The 11,468-nt window shown below is 36.7% G+C and overlaps 1 protein-coding gene across 4 annotated transcripts in view; it reads left to right on the top strand.

The window, feature by feature from the left end:
• LOC150103960 (far upstream element-binding protein 1-like) overlaps positions 1 to 11,468 on the top strand; it is a 311,837-nt gene that overhangs the window by 124,144 nt on the left and 176,225 nt on the right. The window lies entirely within an intron of this gene.

The raw sequence follows: 11,468 nt of genomic DNA, 5'->3' as shown, positions 1-11,468 counted from the left end.
ATGGAGTGCAGATGAGAACTGAGATAGTTTATTGATGTTTTTTGAAGAGCTGCAGGTTGTAATTGTTTGGGAATACTTCATGAGGAAGGCTGTTCCAGAGGTCTGAGGTGGATGGAATAAAAGAGGATGAGGAGAAGCAGGTTCAGTGTTTTTTTACAGGTGCACAGTAAAGGGATACTGGGCAGCTGCTGCTCTTGTATTAACAGGTGTAACTTAAAGTGAAGAATGATAACTGCCAATTCACTGGAGCAGTGACCGTGGAAACACCTGCAGAATAGACATAGTTGAAACAGTGTCTGTGATTGAAGTGAATCTGTAAGAGAGTGATCATCAGTGAGTCGAATTGCTCATTTCTGGATGGCATCAAGGATTTTAAGAGAAACTTGAAGTGCACCACTCTAAACACGTGAACAGTATTAAGCATGGCAGATTTAGGATTTGTATATAGTTGGGAGTTGATTCGGTGTAAAATAACCTTTTGAACAAAAGAGAATTTCTCAGATGCTTAGGAGACTATTGATATGATGTGTTTATGTTTTGGTGGCATTGAACATAACCAGGTTATCCTCGCTCCATTGGATATGGTATGAAGATCAATGTTTAAGGCACTGGTAGAATTTTAAGGGAAACATTTCCACTAAACATTTCGCCTGGAATGTTTTTGCATGGTTTCTCAAATGAGTAGGATGAGTGGAGAGTACTATCATCAGCAAAGCTGTGGATGGGATTAGTGGTCATTGTGAGGATGTACAGGAGAAAGAGTAAATGATAGAAAAGAGCCTTGAGGCACTCCAGCATTGGTGGTGAAGCTGAAAGAGAGGCATCCATTTACTATGACTCACAAAGAACATCCCGAGAGAAAGCTGGCTGTCCAATTACAGAGGGTAGCATGGGAGACCAAAGGATGGCAATTTGTTAAGTAGGCCACAATGCCACACATGGTCAAAGGCTTTGGAAATGTCAAGGGCAACAGCAGACATTTCTTTGAACCTTTCCATGCCATATGTCCAGTGGTGGGTTGGTGATGTAAGCTCTGAGGCTTGCTGTGGATCTATGCATGTATACTTTGATATCTTACTTCAGCAATACAGGTGATTTTGGTTGAATAGGCTCGGATCAATTAACAGACCTCCATGTGAGAAACAGCAATGTTTCACTGAGTTATTTGGTTCATGTTAAAGCGATAGGCAGTATCAAAAGCTTGCATTATACTCAGCCAGTACTAGTACAGTATTTTATGATAGCCCCGATTCATTTTTTGGTTCAGTGGGTTGAGGTGAATTCATTAAACCAGTTGTTTAATGAATTCACTCTTTCAACACCATCAGATATACAGTGTAAGAATTGTTTGCATGCTCACAAACAGCACAAAAGCAAATGGAAGTGATTAAACTGAAGATTCACAGTTCTGTGGTGGATTGCCTACCCATGCATCTTAGGGCACGTGTAGTTCTTTCGTTTTTGGACCAGGAGGCTGGAGAATTATGGTTGTGTGACACTTCTCAACTAAGGTGTCTAAAATTAGCATCTGCAGAAGGCTGCCATTCCTAAAGATTCAGGCTTTTAGTGTAATTACTTCCATTTGTTTTTGTTTTATTTATGTGTATGTTACATGTTATTTGGATTTAAATTAATATCTCTGTCAGAGACAAAATATTGGATTCATTAAACCATTGCATTCTTCATTCTTCATGCTATCTTCACTCCATTGAAATGAAAAATTAGCTTCAACCAGCATTTAAGCCCCAAACATGCAACAGCCTTTGCGTTCCACTTGAGAACCGATTTATTACTCATTAGACGGCAGGTATCAACTGTATGGTATCATGGGTAGCAGAGACCTGGCTAAATACAAAAGTTCTTGGTATCCTTCATTCTTGCCTGTCTCAGTGACTTGAATGCATCCTTGATTATCAGAAAATCACTGAAAAATAAGTTAATTCAAAGGATAAAAGACAGCATTAAGTTCTCATCTATTTTAAACATATGACAAATTATCTATATACTGTATATCTGTTATATTCACAGTTATGTTTTTATTTACTTTGTTGGAAGTCATTAATAGAAAATATTCAGTGAAGTAACTGCTGGGTGAGTAGCAGAATTAAGGCCTACTTCCTTGATTTCGGTTCACTCATCAGTGACAGATTTAGAGGTACAATTTATATTGTACAAGATTTGTAAAATGAGAAAGAGGTGAATTGGATTACTTGGATTACTGTAATCCAAGTTAAAAGTTGATTAAGGCCTACTTTTCCTATAAGTTCTGATTCAGTACTCTACATACAAGGTTCACTTCCTATGATTTCAGTTCACTCAATAGTGACACATTTAGAGGTACAATTTCTATTGTACAAGATTTGTAAAATGAGAAAGAGGTCAATTGGATTACAGTTAACTGTAGGCAGTTGTTGATACATAGGAGAGAGAGAGTAGTTTGAGAGAAATGGAACCCTGGAGAAACCCAGCATTAGTTGCTGGATTATGTCATCTAGTTGATATTGACACAGCCAGAAAGAGAGTTGGGCAATTTCAGAAGTCCAATACATCCCATATTATCTTAAATAGCATTTTGTGCCAAATGTAACCATAAGGCTTAGTAATATCAAGTGTGGAGTTCATTGGCAATAAATATTAGTTGATAGGTTTCCATGTAGTGTAATAGTTAACAGCTAATGGTTCTCCTTTACCTAAGAATTGAAAGCGAAAGAAATTTGACAGTAATTTGATGGTATATTTTTGTTTCCCTTCTTAGGAATGGGATGAGTATGGACTATTTCTGTGCTTCAGGATAGTTATCAGCAGAACAGAAGATAATAAAAAAACGTTAGAGGAGAAAGCACTTTTAGGGATGATAATGAACTAAGTTTCTTTAGTTAATTTGTTAACCAGTATTTCACCTTGGTTATATAAGCAGTCTTTATGGGCACAAAGATATAAACTACCTGTGCGTGCAAGCACATTAGCAGGAAGACAGACATTGATTGTAAAAAGGTGAGATCCTAAAGTTCTAGCTAGTGCACTCTGTAAGTGCAGTGATGGGATCTTAATTCTTCCATTGAAGGTCTCAAGATCATCACCCAGATTTCCAGTAAGGTGCAACTGCTATATTTACTTAAATTTGGAGACTGTTGTAGCATTGTGCCAGATTCCAGTTCTGGAATCTAGCACAGCCCTACAACAGTCTTGTGATTTATATATATTTCTGTATACCTCCCTATTATACAGAAGTAGATAAAAACCATCTATTATACAGAAGCAGATTTAAATCTTCTGTATAATAGGGAGATATCCTCCCCAATTATATCTGGTGATTCATGTTGATGACATAGGTCTTTCAAATCAGAACAGTTCTGGTGTAAAAAATGGATATAGTTCCTATGTACATTGTGTCTTGGTGACGAAGTCAGGATATTGGACTAATAATTTAATAACTAAATAAAGTTAATTAATCTTTCTAGATACATGATTTCTCCTCTAAACAACACAAGCGATGATCAAATATTTGTGTTAACATCCATAGAAAAGAAGAATTTTTGGTATCCAGTTTGGACAATTTTCTTCTGATCTATTAATATAATATTCTATTATCAGAATTGAGGGAAAAGTGAGGGAGGCATTATAACAGTATAATAGAATTACAGATGCAAAACAGGTAAAAGCAGGATTGGACAGAAGTTATCATTCACAGCTTTCACAGTAGATTAGAAAGTGCACTTAATTTTTAAATTTTCAATTATTTTTGATGCATTATTAAATGCATCAATTAAGCTTGCATATCTCAATTTCTGTGTCCATCTGTTATAGCCACAATATGCTTTTCAAAATTCTTCCAGATACTTGCATTCATAAGAAATGTAATATTCTTTATATCAACTGACAAACATTTTTTCAGGTATATTTTAGACTAATCATTAATTTAAATTTTTGTTCATTGAAATTTAAAATTTTAGTGAACAAGAATACTGAAATATATTTTATATCCAATACTGTTCTAATCATCCATGGTAAGAAACAGTGATCTGATTTTGCTAATTCTCTAATTTTTGATACTTGCTCTTCTTTTTTTATCTTCACAGATGTCCAAAATTAACTTCAGATGACTGTTTCTTTTGTAATAACGAATCCTACTTTGATATTAATTTGCCTATAAAAGAACTGGATAATTGTTTGAAATGAGATCCCATCTTCGACCACCATTCTAGATACACTCTCACTTAATTTTTTTTTTGCTAAAGTTTAAAATTGGCTAATCAGCCCTAATTCTTTTGAGCTACTTGAAAGGTCTTTTTTTTCTCGGCCCATCTTTTAAAAAGTGATTCATGCATATGTTCATAAGTGCCTTATCATTCCAATAGTGTTCAGTTCCTTATATGAAATCTACTTCGGTAAATAACTGTACTGTGCTTTATTATTACATTTGGTAAAGCATTTCCAAACTTCAAATTGATTTATTTTCATTTTAAAGCTATGAAGCTAAAGTAAAATATTAAAACTATAAATTAAGATGATTAAAGCCAAAAAAGCTTGAATTTGGCATAAATAAGATGTAAAGAGTGGATATTATGGATCCATCCATATTTTGTAACCAAATATTAAATGAAAAGAGGTTGAAAAAGATTGTGGAAGTAAAATTTCAAGAAGAACAAGCTGGGTTCAGACCAAATAGAAGTTGTCAAGATCAGATTTTCACTTTAAGACAAATAGTTGAGAAATCATGGGAATATGGCAAGGATCTGTACTTTAGTTTTGTAGATCTGGAAAAGGCATACGACAAGGTACTCAGAGAAAAGCTTTTTAAAACACTATTGGGGTGATGAAACATTACACAGAGCAATACATACTGTATGTTTAAGTTGTCAGTCAGCAGTTAGAATTGAAGGAAATACAGGAAGATGGTTTGATGTAAAATTAGGGGTAGGACTTATTATTATATACACACATTCACAAGAATGTATTAATTTTATTACTGCAAACATTTCAACCAAAAACTGGGTCACCATCAGTGCACTAGCATGATCACCAGCGTCAATGTGAAGCTGTCAGTCAACAACAAAGAATGTTAATCCTATTTACAGAGCTGAGCCATGTGCCAGATGCCACCCTAGTGGATGGTTACACAATTAATGCCTGAATTTAAAATTAAGTGACTTTAAATAAAACTTATAAATAAAATAAAACAGCATATAATAAAAATATAATTAAAATTAAAATGAGGGAACATTATTACTTGCCATTTATGAGGATGAGATTCTCCTAAATCTTGGCAATAGAGAGGATCATTCTGATTTAAATTTAGGTGCATAGAAATTATTCATCACTCTTTAAATAACTGCTCAAACCCAAACCTGCATCAATGTAAAAGGCAAGTATTGGACGATAAGATATCATGGTTAGTGTCCACTCCATGCTGAGCAAGACCACATTTTTCAGGTTTTTTGTTACTGTAGTCATTTTTAGAGGTAAGACAAGGATGCATATTATCTCTACTCTTATTCATCATTTACATGGATGACATAAAAGAAAGTGGCATTAGGCCTGATATTAGTTAGAATTGGAGATGCCAAACTTAGCTCTTTGCTTTATGCAGGTGATGTTGAAGTCTCCAGGATTATCTCATTAAATTGAATAACAGCTGTAACAAATTTGCATGAAAATAAATAAAAAGACCAAAACTATGAAATTAGGCAGACGCATAGAAAACTTCATGTTGGAGGCTTAATGGATTTTTTACAACACTCAAAAAGAATTAAAATAGAATTTAATACTTCCTATATTTAGTCCTAGTCACTACAGGGATTACAAAAACAATTAATGTAAAATGCACACAAAAATCTTACAATACTAAGCCCAACCACGTGGGTGACACTAAAGTCCTATCTAGATGGAGCGCCCTCTAAGGATGGTAGTAGGTGGCCTGGAATGTAAGGTGGGACCTCTGGTGATGAGTGTTTCCCAAATCTTCAGAAGCTTAATGCAACTGTATTTATTAAGATTTGGTTGGTTTCTGAGAGCTTCTGCTGCTTCTAAGAAAAGTCTCTCTTTCTTGAATTTGCTGTGATGGAGCATGGTGGTTTTCTTCCATGATACTCTGTGGGTGGTGTCCAAAACATGGTCAGCCAAGCCTGAATGGCCATAGTTGTGTTTACAGATGTAAGACTTGTGTTCCTCCAGGCGGATGGATGCTGATCTGCCTGTCTGTCCAAAATACGCCAGCTTATAGGAACTGGGTACTTCGTAAACTCCAGGCAGAGAGAGAGAGAGGAGGGAACTGATCTTTTGTAGAACGGATAAGGGTAGCAAGTTTGCGGTAGGGCTTATATGCTGTGTGTAGGTTGTACTTTTTTAGTATCTTGGCTATTTTTTCGGATGTGCCACGGATGTAGGGTATGGTGATGGCATTTTTGAAATCTTGTTGACGAGAAGGATGGGGAATGGGGGAGGAAGTGATTATTTTTTTGATACTGTGTTCACTGTAGCCATTGGAGAGGAAAGTGCTGTGTATGTGGTTAAGCTCAGTGGTAAGGGCAGTTTCGCTGGAACAAAGATTGTGGGCTCTCTTGGTAAGAGTTTTAATGATGCCATATTGCTGCGAGGGGGTGGTGGTGGGAGAGTTTGTGAATGTGTCTGCCTGTGTGTGTGGGTTTTCTGTATACAGTGAAGGCAAGTGTATCATTAGGCAGGTGTGTTACTGAGGGGTTTAGGAAGGGTAAACAATTGTTCTTTTCCTTTTCCATAGAAAGGTTCTAGCAGGATGTAGGTAGCGCGATCGCGGAGGATAATGTTCATTTTACGATTGCATTCAAAGGGTAATGCCACAGGCTTTCTTAATACCAGTGAATACAATCGTAAAATGAACATTATCCTCTGTGATCGCGCTGCCTACATCCCGCTAGAACACGACCCCACAAAAACACAAGTTAAGAAATTAAACATCTTACTTAAAAAAGTAACCTCCTGGTCCTCTGTCGTCACAAAAAAACTAAACCCCCCCGAATATACGGTTTACCAAACATCCACAAACCGAATTCCCCACTCAGGCCTATAGTAGATGCCACCAACGCACCTTACTACAGACTGTCTAAACAGCTGGCCAACTCTCTGACCCCCCTCACCGGAAGGTCCACTTCCTATATAAAAAAACTCGGCCCACTTTAAAGCCCTCACAGAAAATTTAACATTGAATAATGCAGACTATTGGTAAGCTTTGATATCTCCTCTTTGTTTACCAATATTCCCTTAACTGACACCTTATCTCTCTTAGAAAACGTTTTTCCCTCTGACATCTTGATCTCTTTTCCTTTGCCATTAACTCTGGGTATTTCTCTTGGAAGAACAAAATCTACAAGCAGATAGAGGGAACCGCCATGGGTCCCCCCCCCCCTCTCACCCCCCTACCAATTTCTAATGGAAGATTTCGAAAAACGAGCCATAGACTCAGCCCCACTCAAACCTTCTCTATTTGGCCTCATGGCCCAGACACATTAGACTCCTTCCTCAGTCATCTCAATAGCCTACATCCAAGAATCCAGTTTACTATGGAAAAGGAAAAGAACAATTGTTTAACCTTCCTAGGCACCTTAGTCACACACCTGCCTAATGATACACTTGCTTTCACTGTATACAGAAAACCCACACACAGGCAGATACATTCACAAACTCTCCCACCACCACCACCCCTAGCAACAATATGGCATCATTAAAACTCTTACCAAGAGAACCCACAATCTTTGTTCCAGCGGAACTGCCCTTACTACTGAGCTTAACCACATACACAGCACTTTCCTCTCCAATGGCTACAGCGAACACAGTATCAAAAAAATAATCAGTTCCTCCCCCATTCCCCGTCCTTCTCATCAACAAGATTTCAAAAATGCCATCACCATACCCTACATCTGTGGCACATCTGAAAAAATAGCCAAGATACTAAAAAAGTACAACCTACACACAGCATATAAGCCCTACCACAAACTTGCTACCCTTATCCGTTCTACGAAAGATCAGCTCCCTCCTCTCTCTCTCTCTGCCTGGAGTTTACAAAGTACCCAGTTCCTGTAAGCTGGCGTACTTTGGACAGACAGGCAGATCAGCATCCATCCGCCTGGAGGAACACAAGTCTTACATCTGTAAACACAACTATGGCCATTCAGGCTTGGCTGGCCATGTTTTGGACACCACCCACAGCAAATTCAAGAAAGAGAGACTTTTCTTAGAAGCAGCAGCAGCTCTCAGAAACCAACCAAATCTTAATAAATACGGTTGCATTAAGCTTCCGAAGATTTGGGAAACACTCATCACCCCAGGCCGCCTACTACTGCCCTTAGAAGGGCGCTCCGCCTAGATAGGACTTTAGTGTCACCCATGTGGTTGGGCTTAGTATTGTAAGATTTTTGTGTGCATGTTACATTAATTGTTTTTGTAATCCCCATAGATGTCCTAGTGACTAGGATGAAATATAGGAAGTATTAAATTCTATTTTAATTCTTTTTGAGTGTTGTAAAAAATCCATTAAGCCTCCAACATGATGTCCTCACAGCACGTAAGCTTCTACACATACATAGAAAACTTCAACTGCATTCTGAATGGAGATCTTATAGAACAATTAAAATATTTCAGCTGTTTAGGCAGTTTTTTAGTGAAGATGGCAGGCTAAATCTGGAAATAAGCAAAACTTGTATGGTTGATTTAACTGAATAAATTGATATGGAATAAGAGAAAAATTAGCAAAACACCAAACTCGCAGTATACAAGACAGTGTTCAAACTAGATTTATGGATCTCAGAGTAGGGTTAGAAATAAAGACTTGATCAAAGACTAGAGACCACAGATATGACTTGGGGTTCTGAGAAAAATTAGATTAGTGAACCAAACATCAATGCAGAATGATATGAAAAACTAAGATATTAGAAAGGAACTTGACATTCAAGAATGTGTCAGCAGAGCTAATCTGAAGTGGTATGGCTACTTAAATAGATTGGTAGAGGAAAGGTTGGCAAAACAAGCAAGATGACAGGAAATAGACCCAGAGGAAGACCGAAGTCTAGGTGGATTGATTGTCAGAAGTACCTTAGAAGCACTTTTGAAAGAATTAAACCAAGAACCAGTAATTGAAAAAATTAAAAATTAAAAAACATAAATGGATGGAACACCTTCAAAGAATGAAAACAGAAAGATTACCAAAACAAGCCTTAAAGTACAAGCCATTAGGAAAAAGAAAACCAGGACGTCCTCTTGAATGATTCAACAATGACTTCTAAGGCCGGAACAGGCCATGCTAGGCCTAAATCCTTGATACGTATGATGATGATGATGACTTTAGAAGCACGAAATGTTAGGTATGATAATATAGGATTGCTCACAAGTAATAGGCTGATTTGGAGTAAAAGTTTTGATAAGAGATAAATATTAATGTAAACTTAATCATGCGGTACTGTCATAGTAACCTCAACATCCTTTGTGGGTGCATATCAAGGAATAATGATGATGATACCGAAAGAAACTTTAAAAAGCTTCAAAAAATATGTCAGAAACTTAAATTGAAGCTTTCGACTATATTTCAGTAATTTTTTATGCACCCATGGAGAGTTCACTTTTGTATGTATGCTAAGCAGAAAGTTTTACAAGTCAATATATGTTCTTACTACAAAAAACATGAATTTTATTAGTATTTAAATAAAACATAGAATAAGGCAGGGAACTCAAACAACAAAAGTCAAAATGAGAAAATACTTTAATGCCAATGGTGTGCTAATCACAAAACATAAACAGATGTATTACTGTTTTACATTATGAGAAGAGATCACTACCCAGACCGGTTTCAACCCTTTTTGAGGTCTCACCAGTGAGTGGGTTAGATCTGGAATATCAAGGTTTTAAGTGAACTGAACTTACATATACCTCTACTAACGAATTGCTAAAATGGTGTACTTATATATTGTTATTACTGCTATAACAAGCCAAAAGGCTATTTTACCGGCGACGTAAGTTAAGTTTAAGGGAGATGGTAAATCCCATATTTTTGTACAGCCGGATACGAAACTCGGATCGAAATCCATCGAATCCTAGAGTTTCATGCCGAAAAAACTATCGGCAAGCCCAAGTGTAAGTAATCACTTGGGAAGTACAACACCAGGACAATTGGAGCAAAGGTGGAGCAAGCTCCATCACTGTCCTTTATATTAAAACATTGATATTCCAGGTACTCACTGGTGAGACCTCAAAAAGGGTTGAACTGGTCTGGGTAGTGACCCTTTTCTCATAATGTAAAACAGTAATACATCCCCTAGGAGCTGCATTTTACATTATGAGAGAATATTAAGAAGAGTGATGGAGCTTGCTCCACCTTTGCTCCGAGTTGCCCTCGTGTTGTACTTCCCAAGTGATTACTTACACTTGGGCTCGCCGATAGTTTTTTAGGCATGAAAGTGTAGGATTCGATGGATTTCAATCCGAGTTTCGTACCCGGCTGTACAATAATACGGAATTTACCATCTCCCTTAAACTTATGTCGCCGGTAAAATAGCCTTTTGGCTTGTTATAAACAGATTCATTTTTATTCACTTGTATAAAGACAGTTTTGTTCATTGCATGTATTTTTTAGGATGAAATGGAACAGTAACTGTATAGCAATAAGCATCCACTCCACAATCATACTACAAATGCAAGAAATAGAAATAGCTTTATTCTACCACTAAATACAGTACATAGACAATTAGTCTTTGTATGATTTATACTGGCAATTAGTGTAAATTGGAAACAAATTTATAGAAACTTTCACAGCTTACACATCTAAAAAATATAGAAGTTGATTCAAAAACTGATAGATTTCATCCAGTATAACACAGACATCATTGGGACAACAGACAAGTAACCAAATTCAAAACATGAACATGAAGCATGTGCCTTCTAGGTGGTGTTTCTATTGCAAAATAGAGACACAAGACACAATTTTGATGTTAGTTTTTCATGTTGTGCTATCATAACATCCTGTACCCCCCTCCCCCTTGGGGGTACATGTCAGGAATTTGATGATGACACAATTTCGTAGTGATTCACATGCTGCAAGGAAAATACAATCAAATTTGAACCTGCTAGAATGAAGAATCTTCCTGGTGTTCCAACATAGAGAAGTTCACATTGAGAGAAGATACACAAAATAAGAAAAGTTTCATTGGCTGTCATTATTGATAGTAAACATCTTTGTGCTTCACCTTCATCTCAAGAGTGCACAGAGGATTTGAAATTAAATAACCATTTAGTTTTAAGTAAGATAAAAATGAATATCACATTGAAAAGAACAGTATGTAAGAAGGTTTGAAAAAGAATTAAAGTTGAGCAGCTTTTACAGATAAACTGTAGACTCAACTATTCAAACATTGTTCAGGTGAAAATGAAATAGACTGAAAACAAAAACCAAGCCGTGTGTGCAGTCTCGGTGGCAAAATCTGAGTAAAACATTTATTAAACTA

The sequence above is a fragment of the Typopeltis vanoorti genome, chromosome 8, assembly GCF_054136105.1.
Source record: "Typopeltis vanoorti isolate ZY-2024b chromosome 8, IOZ_Tvanoo_1.0, whole genome shotgun sequence".
NCBI lineage: Eukaryota > Metazoa > Arthropoda > Arachnida > Uropygi > Thelyphonidae > Typopeltis > Typopeltis vanoorti.
This window is presented reverse-complemented; position numbering and strand designations above follow the sequence as displayed.